We start from the raw sequence: 21125 nt of genomic DNA on the forward strand, positions 1-21125 counted from the left end.
CCCTGTTCTGGCTTTGTCCTTCGGACAAGAAATTCCCAAGCATCTTCAGACATCCATAGAAATCATTAGAGATCCAAGGGGTCTTTATAGATTTTTTTCTTTCATCTTTTAGGCTTTTTAAAAAGAAATTCTTAAAGTGGACTGCAGACTCACTGTCTGTTCAGTGATAGATGTTAGAGCTGGTGTTGTCACTTGTTCTGACAGGGCAGAGAAAATAGACTGAAGAAAACACAAAAATGTGTTGAGGACATCTCAAGCTTCCTTATAATAATTATTATTTTTGAAGTGAAAGTATAACTATTGTGGATGGGGAAATTCATGTACTGTATAACGTTCATAATATCTTGCCAAAAATGTTATCAGTATATCACTTTTTCAGTACATTGTAATCTGGAACACACACATAGACCTCACTTTTGAAGGAAAACACAACACAACTATATTGATAGATTTTATAGATATTGATAGTAATAGATTGTGTTGTTGTAAAATTTCTAACCTACCTTGCCATCTACAAGGTCTTACAGTATTTTTTTAACACATCCTTATACTTTACCTACAATCTTAATATAACATACTGTAAATGTTAACATAGTTTAAGGTACCAAACCACAGCTAATCTGAAAAGCTAAAAGGAAGACAAAAACTACAATCAAAAAAGGAAAAAGTAATAGGTTTGTTCCATGCTGAAAAGAGAAGAAAGAAAACACAGCGTTTCGGCTGTGGAGCCTTCTTTGGGTGTGAAAACATTGTGTTTTCTTTCTTCTCTTTTTAGCATGGAATAAACCTATTACTTGTTCCTTTGCAGCCTACGCATGCTGACGCAGCTACCCACCTGAACTACAATTAAAAAATGCAAGGAAACACATGTGCTGTTGATTAACCATGTCGCATGACACAAAAACTAAAACAAAAGGTTCTGTAATGTCTATGGATAATTCTTAAATGTTAGTGTTTTAAACTATCCCAAAGATCCCATTAAACTAGCCAAGATGACTGATTCAAGAGGTTGAAGAGTCATTAAAAGTAAATGTTTTAAAAATAGATTACATAAAATTTTACATTTTCATAAAACATAACAGTTGCTCTCTGATGATGACAAATAACTTATGTTTAAAGCAAAAGACTTGATGTCTTAAAACAAAAACTGCCAGCAAGATTATATTTTTTACAGTTAGTCTTCAGACTTCCTTGGAGTGGTTTTAATAATTATTTTTTAATTATTTTTGCCACATTCAGAAAGTCTTCATGGGTAAACACACAGGTTGCATTTATTTTCCCTAAAAAGCTCATAAATATTATTTTATAGAAAGACAATGTGAAAGAAAATAATGTAACAAATATGTTAGCAAGATGGGCATTGTTTTATTTCACAGTTTCGAGAAGAATAATTGGATTCATCCGTGTGTGTTATCATGTTTATTCTTCTCACACAACAAATAAAAGTGGCTTAAAATCCTTGATGAGCCATAAGAACTGAATTTCATCCAAAATATGGGAGAGTGGTGCTGGCATGGCAATTTTTTTTTCCTATTGATACACTCAGTTATGAAGCAGATGGATAAATGTTTGTTTCAGAGGTTACATTTATTATTTTACATGTATTTCACAATTTATTGGTGGAGTACTTCTGAAAATATATTTTAAAGGAAGTGTTAATATTCAGCATCTTGCTGTGAAATTATTCGAAAGCACATCTTTTAATCTCTGAATGGAATGTGGGATTCACAGCCCAGGGGGAACGGCAGTGTTACTCAGCTTTTCTTAAGATAAACACAGAGGAGATGACAGGCTGGAACACATAAGACTTCAGGCTGACTTAATCTAGGTGTTAGAAAGTTAAAGAGGAATTTACAATGACAAGCCAAACTTGTACCTTGAAACTCGCAAAGCAGAGTGAGAGCATGGAATATAAATCAGAATTACATGTATGTACAATGGAATTCAAAACAGAAAATAAGAGGTACAGTACTTCCTTTCTCAAAGTTGGCATGTGCCAAGTCGTGTTTTGCGTGCTGAGTCACCAGGTGCAGTTGAGAAGAACTGATGGGATAATTAGATCAGTAAGCTAAACTCCTGAGCTTGTAGTACTTTATTGAGGAATTCATCTCATTGTTAAACTGTTCCCTGTTTTTGTAATAAATGTTGACATTTTGGGTACTAATACACACAGAGAATATTACAGGTACTGTTTATTCTGTACTTGAGTTTTGTATATTATTTTTTCCAACTTGGAACTGCCAATTATTTTATAACCCTGCTCACCCCACCCCACATTACATTTATGACTACCATAACACCCTTAGCACCCTTCCCTTTCACACGTGCTCCTCCACTTTCAATCCACACTGCAGGTTCCACAGAACCTACAGCAGAGTTAGCATTGATTGCAGAAGTAATGCAGCAGTGAAGGCCTCTTGCCCACGGGCTCCCAGTTTGTCATGGGTGCCCGACGTGTAGAAAGCTAAGAAAGCACTGGCACAAGGATGGTTTCAAGCTCACTCAACCCCTGGTGGCACTCTTCCATAGGAATTCCAGATACAGTTATTCAAGCTAAAAACATCTGGGCTGTGCTCAGGATTGAACTACGGTAAATACAATAGGTCCCCAATAAACCACAGATACGGAGGGATAAATGACAAGTGATGTTTTCTGTACCTAAAATAATAAAAAAAAATCCTAATCTGGAGCAACTAAAAATTATTAAGAAATCAGTGTTATAAAGGCAATTATTAACTTAGTGAATAAACTATTTTTAACAGTATTTTATTTAACAGTAAATAAACTTTTGGAATAATCGTGCTGTTTTTTTGTCATAAAATGGTACTTTTTTATCTCAAAGAGTTTTTCATTCCTTTCTTAAAAAGAAACTGTTACGCAGGGAGTGCCACCAATGAGCTTACTTATTATTCTTGTCTACAAGGCCAGTATAAGTACCCTGATTGCCTAGTGAAATACATTTGACCAGCATATAATACTTGTTGCCATTGACTACAAAGCCTTCAGGGTAGTTTATAGTATTTCATTACCTTTAAAACACAGACCTAAAGAAGGTCAAATGAAGGGAATTATTACAGATCATTAACAGCATAGCATATCATGAGTTTATTTAATTATTTAATAGAGATTTATATAAGCACTATGTACTTTAAAGGATCTGGGTATCTTGTTTTTAACAACACACACTGGTTGTGAGTAACAGAGAGCCTAATTAGTACAAGCTGCATGTATTTAAGTTCCTGCTGCCTATCAACATATATCATTCACGCCATTTAAAATGATGCTAATGCACAAATGGATTATATTGGCATTCCATTGGTTTTATGGCCTTAGTGGTATGAACTCCAATGAAAAAAATATTTATTTATTTTTAAATTATGCATAACCTTAAAGAGAAGACTTGCAAGCACTCAGTTAAAATTTTACTTATTAAGTCAGAGAGACTCCATACCCTTATTCTAGGGGATTTCAAGCTTACAAAATAAATCAAAAACAAGAAATCACCTATAGTATAATTAAAGTAAGGCTACCTTGCATCTGGCTTATAATTATGATTTTGTGGTGTCACTACTGCTGGAAGTAAGTAACCTACAAAATCTGTCATATCGTGACTTAATACTGTTGAACCTCACAAAGGTGTGTTAATGTTTGGATGTACATTTAATATGTATTTAATTCTGGTGTCAAGGATGCCACATGTTTAATATGACAGGGCTCTGTACACGTGAAATTATAGTAATGAAGGACAAAATCATTTAAACAGCCTGTACTTCAATATCTACAGATTTCAAGGTTCAAAGCACTTTTTTTTGGTTACCACAGCATACTGTACTTTATTATAGCAAGTGACATGATAATTCTGAAAGTACACAATGATTTGTATGTAAATCCATGTAGTTTCAAACTTTCACATCATATAATTGCAAGGTAATTAAAGTCTAAAAACATTATCTACAGTAATAAGGGAGAATACTAATCAAATTCAATACATCACTCTATTAGAGGAATGGTGGGATGCCCTAGTAGTAAAACGGCTATAGTCACTATTTACTGTAGGTACAGTAGACATTTTTGCTATTTTGAGGGTATTATCACAGATAAACTAAATCACCCAAAAGTGGCATTCGGTTTTAAACACACATTTCCAGACTTGTTTAGGTCAAACATGTAAGAGAAATACCCATACCTGTTATACAGTAAGAGAAATTAAGGATGAGAATAAGGCAACTTTATTCTACTCCTTCTCTTCCACTACAAATGTGATTATTTTTTAATTAATTAATTTTTGGAAAGCAATATCTAAATGAATGTGTTTGACACAGTGTGTACCAATATAAAATATTAGATTCACTTTAATATACTGTGTATTAAAACTTTAATGTAAAATTGCTCTATTCATTGTTAAAAAACATATAACAACTATGTGTACATACTGTAATTTATCTTCAGATATGTTTCAATTGACAGATTATTTATGTTTTAGAGTAAATAGGGCATTTACAGTATATCCAAATCAGAAAGGTTGCTCATTCTTACAAATGTATTCCATTTCTAAAGTAGAATTACAACTACAGTAGACTGCCTAGACATTACAGTAGATTTTGCTCAGATTTATCTAAAGTAACCACCCTGTTTTTGTTAATCCGTGAAAACTTTGAGCATGTAAAAGGAAGGTGTAGAAGCCATCAAGTTGTAAAGGCTCATAACTTTCAAAGAGTGGGCGATCATCCATGCTGTGTATTTAGGAGGTTGACAGTCAGAAGGGGGTGTCATCAGAGGGATTGCAGTAAAAAAAACAGAATAGGAGAAATTAAAACATGATCAAAACATTTAAAAATATAAAAATAATGTATGGTTATTTTTTACTTACGTTATTTTATACGCTAAAACTGGCTAGTCAGAGTTATACATGATGATTATTTACACACCACTCTTAACTCACTTGTTAATTGCATGGCAACTGTAGGAGATTTGTGGTGAACTGTATAAAAACAGTGTACATTTGTACACCAGACTTCCTGTTTTTTTTTATTTTACAGCTTTAGATAATAACAAAGAATAATGAAATTATTGCATATCTAAATTGATATTATAACAAACATGTCTCTAACAAAGGGGGCTATAAGGTCTTTGGGCAATATTTTGTCAATTCAAAAGCAGATCGCTGTATTATTTCCTATAAATTAGATGTAGAGCACTAGAACAGATTCATTTCTGAATCTCTAGAACAGAGATTTCTGAACAGGTTAGTGCTTTATTTCTCATGAAACAAATTCTGTACAAATACAATAAATTGCGGGCAAAAGGTTATTTTTATTGTTGCATGGTGGGTGTATAGTATGTTATTTTCTACTGTATAAGTCATTGAAGTTGAGTGTTATATGTATATGTAAAATGAAAAGAAATACTTTTATGACATTCTTAATTTATCATAAGTTCAATGCAATAAAAGTATATAAAATAGATGTTATCTATAAAAAAAATGTCCTCTCTATCTCTTATCTTTTCTTTTAACGGCTGGTGTATTTCTGTACTGAAAATGCACCATGTATTCCATGTTCACAATGTTTTGCGGTAAGTGGCATTCACAGTACACACAGATTTACCTCTAGCTGTCTCCTGTGATTTAATTATAATTGTAGGGTCTCCTTTGAAAACCATCAGGAAAGTCATTTTTATTGAAATAGAAAATATCACATATCATCTGGAGAGCTGTTGATGACTGCAGTTCTCATGGTTTCAGAATCCCTAAGGGGACCATTCTCTCTTTTAACTGCAGTGTCTTATTATTCTCTTTTAGCATCAGCAGTGTTATTGTAACAGGAAAACGTTTAGGGGATGTACAAAAGAGGTGTGACCTGCTGACACAAAGGTTGTCGGCTCACATGATTTCATGTGAGGATATAAACAGAAGTACTATTGTCTTTGATTGTCAGATGTATTTCAGGTAGGCCATGTATACAAAAGTAGGGTAAGAAACACCTTGTCAGTAAATTCCACAGTTTTCTCTTACACTTTGAAGTTTCAGTGGACTCAAGTCAGACAGGATTTCATGGCTACTGTATCACTCTCGCATATCCTCACCTGGCCCAAGGGTAAGATTTCTGACAAGTGCAGCAATTGTATTGGGATTAACCGGATCATATTCAGAATGGATTTGTCACTGTGTGAAGCCTGAATTATTTTTTTTTCTGGAAGAGTTTCTGATTTCTTACTGCATCAGAGGCCAACAGAAACACGAACAGAAATGAATCAGGGTTGCTGATTTTTGCCATAAATTCTTGTGCACCTTGTGGGATTGATATTTTTTGCCTAATAATAGTGATGGAGATTGATTGCAGTTTCATAGAGAGAGGTCCAAAAGTTCTTAATATTTTTTACACTTAATATTGGTCCGAAGAAAAGGGATGAACCTACTTAATCACTTAAAAGTAAATAAGAAAGAAAAATCTCATATATAAAAAGAAACTATAATGCACATTATATAGAATACTAGCAATATATTCAATTAATTTGGAGAACGTAGATTAGAAAAAATGGCTGTGATTGCCAAATGTTATTGGCAGAGAAGCAATAACATGTTGCAAGACAAGCTTCAAATCTTTTTCCTGCAAAACAAAGCTGCATGTAAAAAGACATTTGGAATTAAATATAGCTAACAATTTTAATAAAAGACTTTAATGTGAGAGATTGTTAAGATTTAGTCATAATTCTTCAAAGACCTCACAGAGAATGATGAAGTGAATACACTTTAAATGCCTAGTGTCGCTTATCTTACTTGTGTATCACAGGATCCTTAACTTAAGTTCCTCAGTGATGGAACACAACACACAATGGCCTCACCATAGAAACGACCTTCTAAAGAAAGAAAATTAATTCAGTTTCATAATAAAAACAAAACAGTAAATTAATGTTATATATTGTGCTAAAGCAGCTGTCCTTTAAACCCTTTCAACATCAAATGAAAAGGCAATTTGAGAAGAAGGTTTTCTACAAACATGGCAAGGAATTAGAGCAAATCAGACTATACACTGAAGAGATGAGTTCTTTAAATCTCCATCAAAGCAGTTAAGCTATGTTTTGTTGAAAACAGCAATATAGCTTTGTAGATTTTATTTATTGTGTGACTGGATTAAAACAAAGTTTTACACAGACTGACAGCAGCAAATTTCCAGTATGTTCTTTGATGGCATATTTGATGGCATCTGAAGTTTCTTTTACCTTTGCAGTGGAAAACTGTCACCAGTTTTGAAATGTGTGATTAGCACGTTCCTTTAATCTGGGTCATGGCTTGTGTTTAGAATATGTTAATGTAGAATAACCTTCAGTAATAGGTTGTCCTGATGCCTTTAAATAATATTAATTAATTTCAATCTTTACAAAATCTATTTTCACTTCAGATATTATCATACATTTAGTATTTATTATGAATCATCCAGTTTAATTTAGATTTTTTTTTCCAAATCTTTTTTCCACTGGATTTTAATTTTTAAATTAACCTTTCATGGCTCTTAAGAATACAAGCAATATTGTTTTTCCAAGTTAAATTTTCTTTTAAAGTTAAATCTGAGAAATCTGGAAAAACCTGGATTGGGAGGACATAACATTGTGCTATGCTAATAACTTTTCAGGGTAATTTACCGTTTGGGAGGTTCAAACACTCTTGCCCTTTTTGCGTTAATAACAAAAGAGATTAAACACAAAATGCTTAGAATTCTTTTCTTAGTTTAATAACTTCTCCCACAAATCATTAATGAAAATGGTAAATTGTTAAGGTCATCCATTACATAGCTATCTAAAGTTTTCACTGAAGAAATGTAAGGAAGCCATGGTTATTTATAGATCACAATCCAACAATAAAATCCAACAGCTATCAAAAAGAAAAAAAAATGATATTACATTTTATTCACTAACAAAAATGGGATTTTTCAGACATGTGGATCTTGTTAAATTCTCTAGCAGCAGGGAACTTCTCTTAAATTGATTGGGGTAACCTTGGACCGACAATTTGATTTATGAAGTTTGTACAAGCCTTGAAGTAAGGTCACAAAACTGGTTGACAGAGTAGTTTGTTGTATTTATTGATGGGAATAATGCTTTGATGACCAGTCGCCTCCATTCAGAATTTCTCAGGCACATGAGAAATATAATTTATGTACTGTATGGGCTCAATCGAAGTTTTAGAAGAGTGTTTTCTGAAAATTCAGAAATTTTTCAGATTCTGAAAGCGAATGTGGTAGCTCATCCTGTATCCAATTTGATGTCATACTGCAAGCTCACCATTTGTTAAAATCTGTGCAATATGTCACAAATGTTAAATAAATTAAAGTTAAATTCAGTTTAAAATGTCTTGAAAAGTCTTCCAGTCTGTCCCGTTCATGTATTTTATTGTAGATTGATGGTTAGGTATTCTGTATTCACTAGAAGGCTGTGGGAGAAAATCCCCCTTACTGACATTACTCATGCACCCTAGAGTTTTACCTAGAGGTACAGTATTAAAAAAGTTCTTTACCTCAATTGCTTTTAGTTCACCCAGCTATACAAATGGACACCAGCATTACTGGGTGTAACCCTCTGAAGGAATAGCATTCCATAGAGCAATCAGTATTCTCTTAACAGTACAGAAACCAGAGTAAGCTTCAGCCTGACAAAGTACAGTATCGAGTCTTGGAAATGGACTTCATTACTGTTCATTTCAAGATATTCTAAAAACATGTTTTGGACATATCAATTAATTTCAATATTAATAATTTCAAATGAGTATGACAAATCTTGAAAATCAAAGAAAGAAAGGAATAAAATAATACATTTTAATGGGCCTTTCAATGTTCATTAATAGTCAGGAAGACTTTAAATTGCTATAATGTGATACAGGCCTGTTATGGTCTATATATATATAAAACCTATGACACGTAAGAAAACTTAGATTTCAGCCTGTGTTAAACACAAATACTAACAAGGTAAGATATGGAAAAGAGAAAAATGTCATGTCACTGAGTTACATGTGGGTTTAATGTTAGAGCACCAAGCCTGGGAATCATGACAATGGATTTGTTGGAGAGCTCCTCGTCAGGCCATTGCTTAAAAACTTATTTTATTTCTTAGTAAGGCCACCACCTACTGCCATACCTGTCTCGAGGAATAAGAGAACACCAGGAAACAAGCCAGTTCCTTCAAGAGACCAAAATGTGTACTTATCATTACTCTTCTGAAAATGGCTCTTCTTATAATGCCTACAGAGCTCTGTGTTGTATGCTCCAGAAAAAGGGTGCTAAGTAGGAGCAAGTCCTTTTAGAGAAAATGACTGTCCTATTCAAAAAATGAAAAGCCCAGGAGTGTTTGAAAGCACATTACTCACTGTACCTTCAGAAAGGTCATTGGTAAATCTGTCAAAAATGTAAAAAAATAAGTGCTGAGCTACATTAAATTATTTTTTGTCTTATTTTAGAACATTTTTGTTACAGTATGTTTTTTAAGGTATCACAAAGCAAAGGGTAAAACACTGTAGTTAATATGCATGAATTAATATTAAAACCACCTGCAGCGGCATCTTTTATGCTGAATCTTTCTGTATGACAAAATCAACAAACCTTTTTTTATATGAGTGTTTGTTGAAAGTATTTTCACAATTAAGCAGTCAGTAGTCTACTGCATTACCTTCCATTATGTGCTTAATTATGCTTTCAGGTGTATGTAGACCATGAATTGGTGTATTTTTTTCTAAATCCCCCAAAATTGCAGCTTTCATATTGGAGTAATGTATTAAGGTATATTTTTTTCTAAATCCCACAGAATTGCAGCTTTCATATTAGAGTAATGTATTAAGGTATATTTTTTTCTGACCTTCTTATGTTTTGAAATTGATCTTGTGTGCCAGGTAAACTGAAAATGATTATTAGTAAAACAGAGGAAAGCATACGTTTAATGATATGTAGTTTCCATTGTTTTTGTTTCAGTAGTAAAGTTTACTGTATAGAACTACTGTAACTGTCTAATGTGGTGCTGTTATTATTATTGTAGTATGGATTGATATACTGTACAGCATGATTGGGTATATACAATATACTGTACGTGTGTATGCATAGCTCGTGGGTTAGTACTACCATAAACCCTTCTTGTGTTTCAGGTCTGCTTACCCTAGCATTGATATCTATTGATTTGGATTGTTTTATATTAACACAAAGTAAGAGATTGTTTTTACATATTATTAGTAAAATCACGATGCCTCATTTGAAGAATAATACAAGGCATTTCATTATGAATGTGGTCTTTTACTATTAGTATGCTTGTATAATTTGTGTGATGTTGCCTTCAAATAGTTGGAACTGTTCTCAGAGAAGTTTTTTCACACAGTTTTCATAAATCTCTGCATGATGCAAGCAAGAAGACAGTTGTCTCTTAAAGAAACATACTGTAGTTCTTAAGGAGCATGCCTCTATTAAAAAGGTCAAATCTCTTTGCACTCCAGACAAATATATAGTCTGAACAGAAAGTCTGCATTCATTTGTAAAATTTAATTTCATACTTACAATTTTGCAACGGATGCAAAGTATTTTTTATATCAAGACAATATTATATAAAGTGTAATAGCCATAACAAAACTTCAAACGTTATAAAAATGTCCAGACATGATTGAAGTAAAACCCACTTAAGCAGATCCCTGTGAATCAGTTCATCCTTACCTGTGCAGTGATATTCTATCACTGTAGAAATCAACAGACAAGTAGGAAATATAGGTTATACCACACTATTAATTTTCCGGCGTCATCATCACCAAATAGTGACAGCTGTTTGCACTGCTTTACTGCATCGATAACACTGTGATATTGTGAATCTCTTTCATCATTAAATCACTCCAGGCTTCCTGGATTTCTAACATGTTTAGCAGTATCTTCACACATAATATTAAAAGTTGGTAAAAGGCATTTTTTTCTAAATTAAAATAATCTTCTTTTTAAAATGACACCTTACTTTTAAAACAATCTACAGTATACAGTATGTAAATATTTCATATGTATATGGATATTTTTCATTTTTTACTTGATTCTTTACTCATTAGTATTCTCTTGACCAAATTTGGAAAATGGAGTCTATTATCATTAAGTGACGATGGAATAAAAAAGAACAAAATGTTATAAATTACAAAAAAAACTAAGTAAGATAAGAAACAAAAGTAGAAAACCTAAGAACATAAGAAGGGTTCCAAATGAGAGGAATCCATTCAGCCCATCTTACTCCTCTGGCTGCTTGTAGTTTAATGATCCAAGGACCTCATCCAACCATTTCTTAAAGGATCCCATCCAATCAGCTCCAACAATCTGTATACTGTTTAATTCAGACTTGACTTCTACCCCCTAGTGTAAAGAAGGGCTTTCTATCTTCGGTCACAAATGTACTCCCTAATGCCTCTTCAGCTCTGACCTGCATTATCAGAGTCAGTGTTCCCAAATGATACGCAATGAGATAATGCAAGTGAAAGAAGTGATGCTGGGCATTCAGCTAATGTCTCCCATTAGTTGTGCACTGTTGTGTGACAAAAAAAACCCAACAAGTTTTGTGACTTGGTAGACAAAAAATGTGGTAAAAATCAGTGGTACAAAAACATACTGTACATGCTGTAGAAATGTGCTTTGTAAGCAGACACCTTTGTGGGCCTTTCCATAGCATTTATATGCCTTAATTACTCAAAATTGTGAATTAGGATTTTTACCATGTATGATGTTTTCCTGTAGCTTATTGTAAACCTGGTTTTATTGCTTGATTATAAAGGTTCTGCAACATAAATTATGCTGCTGCCAACCAGTTAAAGGCACAGTCAGGGAAGCTCTAATACCAAAGAGTTCTTGACTAAAAATTCACATGCGTTCAGTCCATTACAGAGAAGCGATCACAATGAAAAGTGAGGAAGGGAAATTGATGTTGTCTTGTTTCTGTATATGGTACCTCACTCACAAAACTCTTGAGCCAGAGTTATGACAAACTCTTAAAAACATGGCAAGAATATAGAAAGAAAGTAATACCAAAATACAACAGAGCCTTCCATCTGTATAAGTCTTAACTTCAGCTCTATTTCCATAACCACATGAAAGCCTTTTTTTAATCAATCATATAGTTAAATGTCTAATAAATGTCACATTCTGTATTTTGAATATCAACCACAGGATGCTCCTTTGAAATTATTTTCATATAAGAAACATCCCTCCTGTTGAAACAGAGGAAAGGAATGATACAGTATATTTCTGCATGGAAAGACAGAGGTTCTGTGGAACATCTCTAAATTCTATCACTGCTTTAAAGAAAACAGAATATCCTTACAAAGTTTTCCAAACTTCCCATAATAATGGTACCAAGAACCACCAGGTCCTTGACTTCATGTTTATTTTACTGATGAATTCTAGAATTTTATGCTTTGGGAATACAGCTTTTTTTTTTAGTCAGTCTCCATCTTTATTCCCCTATTTTGTTGATCTTTTTCTTCATTTCGACTGTTTTGCGTCATCCACAAGTTATTACATTTTATTGATGTTGCTAGTTTGATTGGTTCTGAAATGACTTCACACTAATTTCTGAAACTTGGAAGTCCACCTTAATCCTGCACTAAATTAAGCAGTTATTAAAGAGAACAAATAAATATTTGTTGTTAAACTGGGCTTATTGACAATCATAGCCAACAATATATAAGATTTCTGGAGAATCAACACCTTCTGAATGTTTTTTCATCAACTCCAAGACTCTTATAAAGTCAGCTTCAAAGTAATCTGACAGACCAGCAGCTAACCTATAAAATGTCAATAAATGTGTTGTGCAAGATGTAAAAATGCATTGATTTTATTTAACCCTTGCAGGTAGCTCTGACATTGCCTTTAGAAAGGGAAGTCCAAGTGTCATGGGCTTCATTCCCACCAGGGGGTGCCACTTCTAAAGAAAACAGTAGTTGTACTGTAAGTAAAAGTAATAGAATATGTTGGGTAAATCCTGTTATTAATATGGGTGTCCCATCACATTATTTTTCAGTTTAACTTCACAAAATTACTAGATGTTAAATTGCAATTTTACATTCTTACAGTAACAGGACTAATCATCAGCATCACTGATATTTTGTTTTTATTTTACAGCACTTGTGGTGGTAAATTGATAGAGAAAGATTATATTTCACATTGCACAACCTATCTAGAAGCTTATGATAATAGAAAGCAGGCTTTGTTGTTCTTTAGTTTTACTCTGTTGCTATTCTTCCTCAGAATTCTTTTAGACTAAAAGGAGGAAATGTTAATCTGACCTATCAAAATACTGTACTTTCATGTTAGAAATCATTCTTTGCCATTAGACTGCCCTCTTACTGACTTCTAAGTAGGTTTTTAGTTTATTGAACAGTGGCTCCAATTATTTGTTTGCTCACAATGGTGAAATTCTAGACATGTATTTTAGGTTTTTGTTTGATTTGTGTACTTTTATGTACATTTATTTCTGCTCCAGGTCTTACAGCCCTCGAGCTTCCTGAAGGATGGACAAAATCCATCTTGTTTGCTAGTACTAAAATTGCAACATGGCCACCTGGAGTCAATTTTATACCCAGATAGTGCAATTAACGGAGAAAAGGGAGATGTGTTGTACTGTCCTTAAACATGTACAGTAATTGATTCCTTCCAAACAAGGTTAAAGCTCACTATCCAGGGTTGTATGGATCTCTCTGACATGACAAGGACACAAATGACCAATATCCACTGAGACATTGATTGCTCCTTGATTAGCTCACTGTAGATTTAATGTCACCTGTCAATATGTCAGATCAGCAGCAATGTTGATCATGCCTTCACTATAATGTTGAACTCATCTGTTTTTTTTCTAAACACTAGAAAAACGTGCTATGTTTTAAAGCTTAATGCACTCTTAACCCAAGGTCATAACTACAGTGCAAACTCTAAAATTATTTTAGAACTATAAGCATTGTATTGGAAATTAAGTTACTGTACATAAAATACATTTTTAAATTTTTAAAAAACACACTTTTTAAAATAATGTTGACCATTTGCTAAGTTCTCTCTATTACAATAAAGCTAAACATAAAAACTGTATTTAATTTCAATTCAGTGAAGATCACTAAAGGTATGGCGATCACCATGAGGTGGCTAGGTTTGATGAGCTGTTACATCTTACAATACATATGCAGTATATACTGTACATATCAGATTATAAGATGCCAGCCTTTTAACAGGACTAATTTAATTTATGTGAGATATGGCACAGAAATCAGGTCACACCTGCGTGTTGCTGGCCATGCTCTCAACTACTGAGATTCTCCCCACACCAAAACTGAAACATTTGATTTGGGGATTGCAATTGTCAACATAGTTCTGTGCCAATTCTAAGCTGTGGATTTTAGTTATACCGAAGATGTGAAGATATGTCGTTTTATATAATTGCATTGAAACTGTTCATTGTAAGAAAAAAATGACTGTTGTAAGTGCATGAATGGGTGTGCGTACATGAGTACCACCATAAGCCATACGGTGTAGGAAATTATTTTATTTTTCTCAATTAAAAGTCTAACCGCGATATTGACGTACATTTATGAAGCATATGTATAATCACAGATTAAAGGCATATGGCTTTACTCTTATCTATAGTGTGTGGGTGTCGAAATGTGATTTGCAAATAAAAAACAACATGCAACACAGATTCATACTTCATTCTGTGTGTTGAAGTACTGTAAGGTTAAGGTTTTATTGGACTTTCAATCCGTTTAATCTTTAATCAAGGCTTTGATACTGTATATTCAGAGATTGGTTTTTGTAACATTTTTCTGTCACAAGCACATTGTGTAGTTATTGTGAAGCAATGAGTACAGTCAGATATTTCCATATGTATAAATTATATACAGTAGTACTGTATATAAACACATTATATACTGTACATGTTTTTTGTGCGACTTTCAAAAGGTTAGCTAAATGCATGGAGGATTATCTCTTGAAAGATATTGAGAATTATATTAATTCTAACATCTCTGTCATAAAACATGCAAAGTAGGATAGGTAAATATAGTAGGTATACTGTAACTGCAATCAATAGAAAAGTGTGTTTAATATGTAGTCATCACTGCCACACAGAAGACTGATAGTCCTGTTAGAGAATGACACCACTTGTCATGGCTTTTCTGTATTCATGCAGGGACTACCAGAACAGTTCCCTCAACTCAGGACATCATTTAATATATTTTACCCATAACAGTGTCATGTTAACTAAATTTACAGCCCCCACTTCACCAGCTGTTTTCATCGAAAGCTGAAACCCTGCATGAGCCCACATCAGCAGTTCCTGTAGTTCTGTTCACAGCCTGGGAGGGTCCCATGCTCTTTGAATGTTTGTCCGTATTGAATTTGTGCTGTTTTTTTTTTAAGTTTTTTATTTGGTTAAAATCTCCGATTGATATATATATATTTCTTTTAATTATAAACCTGCCGCTGCTGGTGTTTACTTTAGGTATTGTCAGATGAATGTTTCTTTCAGAAAATCTCTGTCATAGTCAGCTTCTGAGCCACCAATTATTAAGATTTTATTTTGTGATTAACGGCAACATTCAACAGTAGCACAACATCTGTAATTAGTGTAACTTGTAATATTTTACTCATGGTGTTTAAAGCAGTAATAGTAATGTGGTTTGAGTCTCTGGAGTTTTCATGTCCTACAGAATATTAACCCTGTTGCATTTTGTTATACTGTATTTACAGTAGTGTCTGAATTTTGTACTGAAAACCTATAGAGAATTGTTCTGTGTTTCATGTTTTTAAACCTTTGAATTATAGCCTGGGAACATGATCATTCTTGCCAATGAATGTATGAGGGAAGAAAAAATATGATTGATAAATCTGCAATTTTCTCTTTAGTAAGAGAAATATGTCTATAATTTTGTCCCTGTGAAGTGCATTGTATTTATTCTCAAGTCAATTCTGCTAAGAGACTCTAACAACAAAACTGTGTGTTCTTGTATGACAGTTTTTGTCATACAGCAGTCGATTTCTGCAGTGAATAATGAGTCAGATTACACTTTTCTGCACACCTTCCTTGACCAAAGTCCCAAATAACTGGATGAGCCACTAGCCAGGCTAATCAGAGCCTGGTGTGATATAGTATTACTTCATTCAGGTGACAGGACATTACTTCCCAATTTATTCCTTTCAGGCCATTAATTTTAAATGAATGTGAAGACGCACAGTAAAGACATAACTGACAGAGAATACTAGGATACAAATTAAGTGGTAATTTAAAACTTTTACCATGCTTTTTCTGTTGTTTTTCCCAGCATTTTCCATAATAAGAAACAGTCAGTATCTTTTTTCCTGTGACATTCCTTGTCTTAACCATGAATCAAGCTTTTGCATTGTTTCACTGACATTTACTACACTTTTCTAGGATACCTTCTTTTTTAACTGCAGTAGTCTTCTTAAAGAGTACAATGGCATGTACTGTAAATATACTGATTGATTTAATTATGGCAGATTTTCTTCTTATAATCTATGTCTTTAGTCAGCCTGCCACTTTGATAGTCATAGTGCCAAAACACTTTTCTGCTAACTCTAACATGCCTCTGGCCATTACTATTGCTTTCATCTGTTTCTCAAACAAAGATGGTACATTTTCTTTGTTAGTGAAGCACTTGAGATCTTGAGTCAAGCCATGAAAAAAAAAACGTAAGAATTTTCTTAACTTCTAAATCACAGCAGCACCAGATCTCATACGATAAACCGTCCTAATAAAGTGGCCAGGCATTGTACGTTCAATTTATCCTGGCTTTAGCAGCCACTGACAATTCTGTATGAAAGACACTTGAGCATAGCACACCCTCCTTCTCCATCTGATTTCATGGAAAATTACCCTTTGCTCATTCCCTTCAGCCCTTGTCACTGTCTCTAATGTGCACTGATGATGAAGGTATAGAAGATTATGGACTCTCTTATTGATATTACTCAGATATTCACTCTTTTAATCTAAATGCTAACGCTTCATCTACATCCCTCGACTTAATAGCTTGTAGACAGCCTTTCCTTTTTTTTTGCCTGATGATGATAATCCTATTTATCCTTTTGTGAGATTAATTAAGATGGGTTTCTATCTTAATAAAAAAATAGCAATAAGCTTGTGTTTTTCACAGCTGCAAATTTAAATCCATTCTGATTTACTACTGACAGCTCAAATACAAAGGCAGCTGAGGGTGGGAACTTAGCTGTGAGAAGAATGAAACAAATAAAAAGTAATATTGTCAATATTCATGGAAACACCTGGTGGCAAGATGTGTAGAACTGATCTCCATAATAGCAGATGAGAGCAAAAGAGTGGAAACAGCTGAAAAAAAATTAGCATTTTATAAATATAATTATCTGCCATAAGCTTTGGGTAGTAGTGCTTATGCTGACCAAAATGCAGTGCTCCTCTGGTTCTTAATGATAGCATACTATACTGTACATTCATATGTTTTCAGACAGGGCTCCATTAGCATCTTGTCTTCTGGTTTTTATTTCTGATCTCTCGGCTTCTTTCAAGACTGGATGAGATCCTGGGATCACTTAACTGCCAACAACCAAACACGCTAGATGGATTGAATGGCCTCCTCTAGTTTGTACATTTTCTTTGGTAGCTTATCAATAAATAGGCTAATATTTGTCTTAAATAAACCATTTTGTCTTTTGTATTTCATTTTTGTACCCTTACTATGCATCACTAATTCAACAACATTTTTTCATTGTGTTGTAGTATTATTACATTATTTAGTATTATTATATTTAAAATATGTTGCTTCAAAGAGCTCAGGTTACAGGGTTTTCCTCTGCAATCAGTCCCTTACTGAGCTCTTGTGGCCATCACTTTTGTTTTTCCTAGTCTGATAATTGTACAGTGGTATAAGGCTTGACCCTCACATGTAAGACACTGAGCAGGGTGATAGTGATTCCCAAATGTGGATCACAGTTTAATGTTTTGAAAATTTTTAATATTTATTATAAAAGCAGGACCTATGCTCAATAGCGTAGAACAGGAGCATATCGTACTTGACACAGCATGGCAAGGAAACTGACAAAGCATGGTCATGCTGATTAATGCAGTTTTGGGGCTTTTATAACAATTTCTGAGCAAGATCAAGGACTTTAGTGAGAAGCTACATAATGAATATACATTGTAACACAGTGATCTTGCCAGAAGGTTGATGTAGACATCAAAATGATGCTAAATAAGCCTTGTCATTTACTTTAGACATGCATAGCTTATCACATAAGTAGTACTCGGGCAATAAATGCTTTTTTCCACATTTCCTCTCTCTGGTCACTTGAAGGTTGAGCTGTGTCTGCTTGTTTTTCACCTCTGTGATCAAGAAATGATAAAAAAAATAATGAAAAAAAACCAAAATGAAAATAGGGAGGGAAGATTTGTAATGAGTGCAGTTTTGCCTTTGTGAAGTTTTCTTTCAGGGCTAGCATGACATCTTGTATTTTATCTATGACAGTTATTAATTATAATCAAGTAACAAGAGAGAACAAAGTGTTCTCTTTCAAAGGAATCTCTATTTAATCGTACAAAGCATATTTTAGGCATTTAAACATTTTTCTTGCTTCATTTTGTTTAAAATATTTGTAGTAGACATTTGTAGTAGTATTAAAGCATGACTTTAGTTTAACAGGTAGTGTAAACTTGAACTTAAGCAACAGTTGAGATGTATATATATATACAGTAATTTTATATCATGTGAGGGTTCAGTTTTCCTGTCTTAATGAACACTGAGTCTTTAAGGAAGGAGTTGCCGAGAGCAACTTAGTTTGATAAGAGCTATATTAGGGCTGGGAGCTACAGAAGGCTCATGTTTAATGCAAAGGCTGCTGAACCTCAGTATTGATTTGTAAATGTACACCCTATGTGTTTAGTCTCCTAGATTGTTGGCATTGTTTTAAAAAATACTTTGCATACCAGAACCAAAAAGAAAGGCTTAAGAAAAAGAAATACAAAGAGACATCAGAGTTACACTGTCCTTCTCTGAATGTGGTCTAAGGTCTTTGGAGTGAGATCTGTTAAGAAATTAAAATGGGCTTCTCAGCTTGAGCTCCATGCTAATTATACATGTACAGTATATATAAAAAATATGTAACGTAACAGCTTGTGGAAACCATGCAACAGTTAACGGTGACAGATTCTCATTTCTTGTATGGATATGTTTTCTGTAGTTTTGTACAGTAGTTTATCATACTCTCAGTTATATTCACGAGCCATTAAATAATCATGTCCTTGGTTTTGTTTTCCTTTGCATATCCAAAACCCACGCAGCTAATTCTCTTGTCTGATTCCAAAAAAATACATTTATTTTGTTTCAACTCTCCTGTCTCCTTTTTATGTTTTGATACATGTGAATATTCTCTTTCTCATCTTTGCATGTACAGTACTTAACTTTACATGGTTTTCTGTCAATTGCACCATCATCATTTTGTGTTGTACTTGTGTCAGCATGTTTTTCCTTCTAAATTCCGTAGAAAAAAGTAAACGTGTACATCCCCTTTCACCCAGGTAAACTCAAGTATTAAAATATATAAGTATTTCTATAAATCTTTATTAATTTACAATTACATTTTTTTTGCACAACTCACAAAATGATTTGCCTTTTTCAGCAGATTTTAAAGATTGACATCTACAAGAGACCAAAATCTGATTTGAACAAGATGATCACAAACATGTTTTTAATTCCTTCCCACTGCGATCACTCTAACATATCAAGTAAAGTATATTTTTTCACAACTGTATAATATATCCACATTGAAAATATATTGTTTGCACACAGCTTCATTCTCTGATGATTTTTTCCACTCATTTGTTTTTCTAATTCAGTAGACAGCTTCTTGTCAATTGCATTCTATATGTGGATAAAATAATCCATTTAAACAAATTAAAACAGCCCAATAATCTACTTGTAATAACTGAAGTCCGCATATATTTATAGAGGTGTGTAAAACCATGGAACACCTATGAAGGACAATTTACAGCTGGGACCTTCATAGACAGTCTTCCCAATTGCTAGCATGCAGCAGTACATAAGAAAGATGAAAAACAATCACATAATATCATCCTCATTCTTCTGTTGTAGAGCCTCTAGCAAGTCCTTAGACAAGGATCTCTGAGCGTGTGTATTTTTAAAGCATACACTTCCCGAAACAGTGGCTAGGGGGTGCATGCACGGCTCGGCTCATAATTTATTCCTGAGCCCTCACCAATGACTTCTCCTGGTCACATGGGGTGCCTGTGTGAGTTTAAAAGTGCTTTAATCCCCTAGCCAGTGCAGAGCAAGCTGCTGGTTAAAGCACAGCAATAGCACTGATCGCACTGGCAACTTTTTGTATTGGAGCTCACGACCACAGAGAACGACAAGAGAGGAGCAAGCTCAAGCATTTTAAGTGAGTACCAGGATCTGATTTTCTTACTGCTCTGCTGGGATAGTTTCTGATCCCTAGGAAAAAAGATTTGCAGTTATTTTTCGCAAGGAGATGCTAACCTTTTTTTCCCTGTATCTGGCTGCAGGAGACAGAGAGAAGGAGAGAGAGTTTGAAGACAGTGAATGTTTTTCATTTCTAATTAATATTGATTTCATTTTAATGCTTAATGCATGTAAAAAGATATCTATCCCTAATGTATTTTATGTGGGAAGGACTCATGCAGAGGGATGCGCGTATATTCTTTGCATTCACAAGGATTTCTCCCACTGATGAGCCAAACAGTGCACATGTGCCGATGGATGTTGGAGGGTGTTTTGAGAGAAAATGCAATTCATGCTAGCCGAGAATGATAGAAAGGAGTTGCTTGAAAGAGAAAGGAAAAAAATGAGTTAGAGTGAAAGTGGAATGCATTGAAAGCACTGACACTGGCTGGACAATTAGCTTAGGATTCTGTTATCTCTTTCTCTTTCTCAGGCTCTGCCCTTGCATAAGGGTCACAGGAACCGGTGACCCAGTGTCAGCACTTCTGCATGGAAGCTATTATAAATTCCTGATTGATTAGTTTTAGCGGAAATCCTTTTTTTTCTCTTTTGCTATTATTTCTCTCACTTCTCCTTTTCTTCATTCTCATCTTTGGCTGCTTCTTCTTTTCCTCCCCTCCTC

The 21125-nt window shown here is 34.0% G+C and overlaps 1 protein-coding gene across 1 annotated transcript in view; it reads left to right on the forward strand.

The window, feature by feature from the left end:
- The first annotated feature begins 20303 nt into the window (after window positions 1-20303).
- cntfr (ciliary neurotrophic factor receptor) overlaps window positions 20304-21125 on the forward strand; it is a 197266-nt gene continuing 196444 nt past the window's right edge. The window contains exon 1 of the mRNA XM_088910707.1: window positions 20304-20423. The gene's annotated coding sequence lies outside the window, so the exon portion shown is untranslated. The remainder of the gene's footprint in view (window positions 20424-21125) is intronic.

This window comes from Atractosteus spatula, chromosome 3 (assembly GCF_055471065.1).
Source record: "Atractosteus spatula isolate fAtrSpa1 chromosome 3, fAtrSpa1.hap1, whole genome shotgun sequence".
Classification (NCBI taxonomy): Eukaryota; Metazoa; Chordata; class Actinopteri; order Semionotiformes; family Lepisosteidae; genus Atractosteus; species Atractosteus spatula.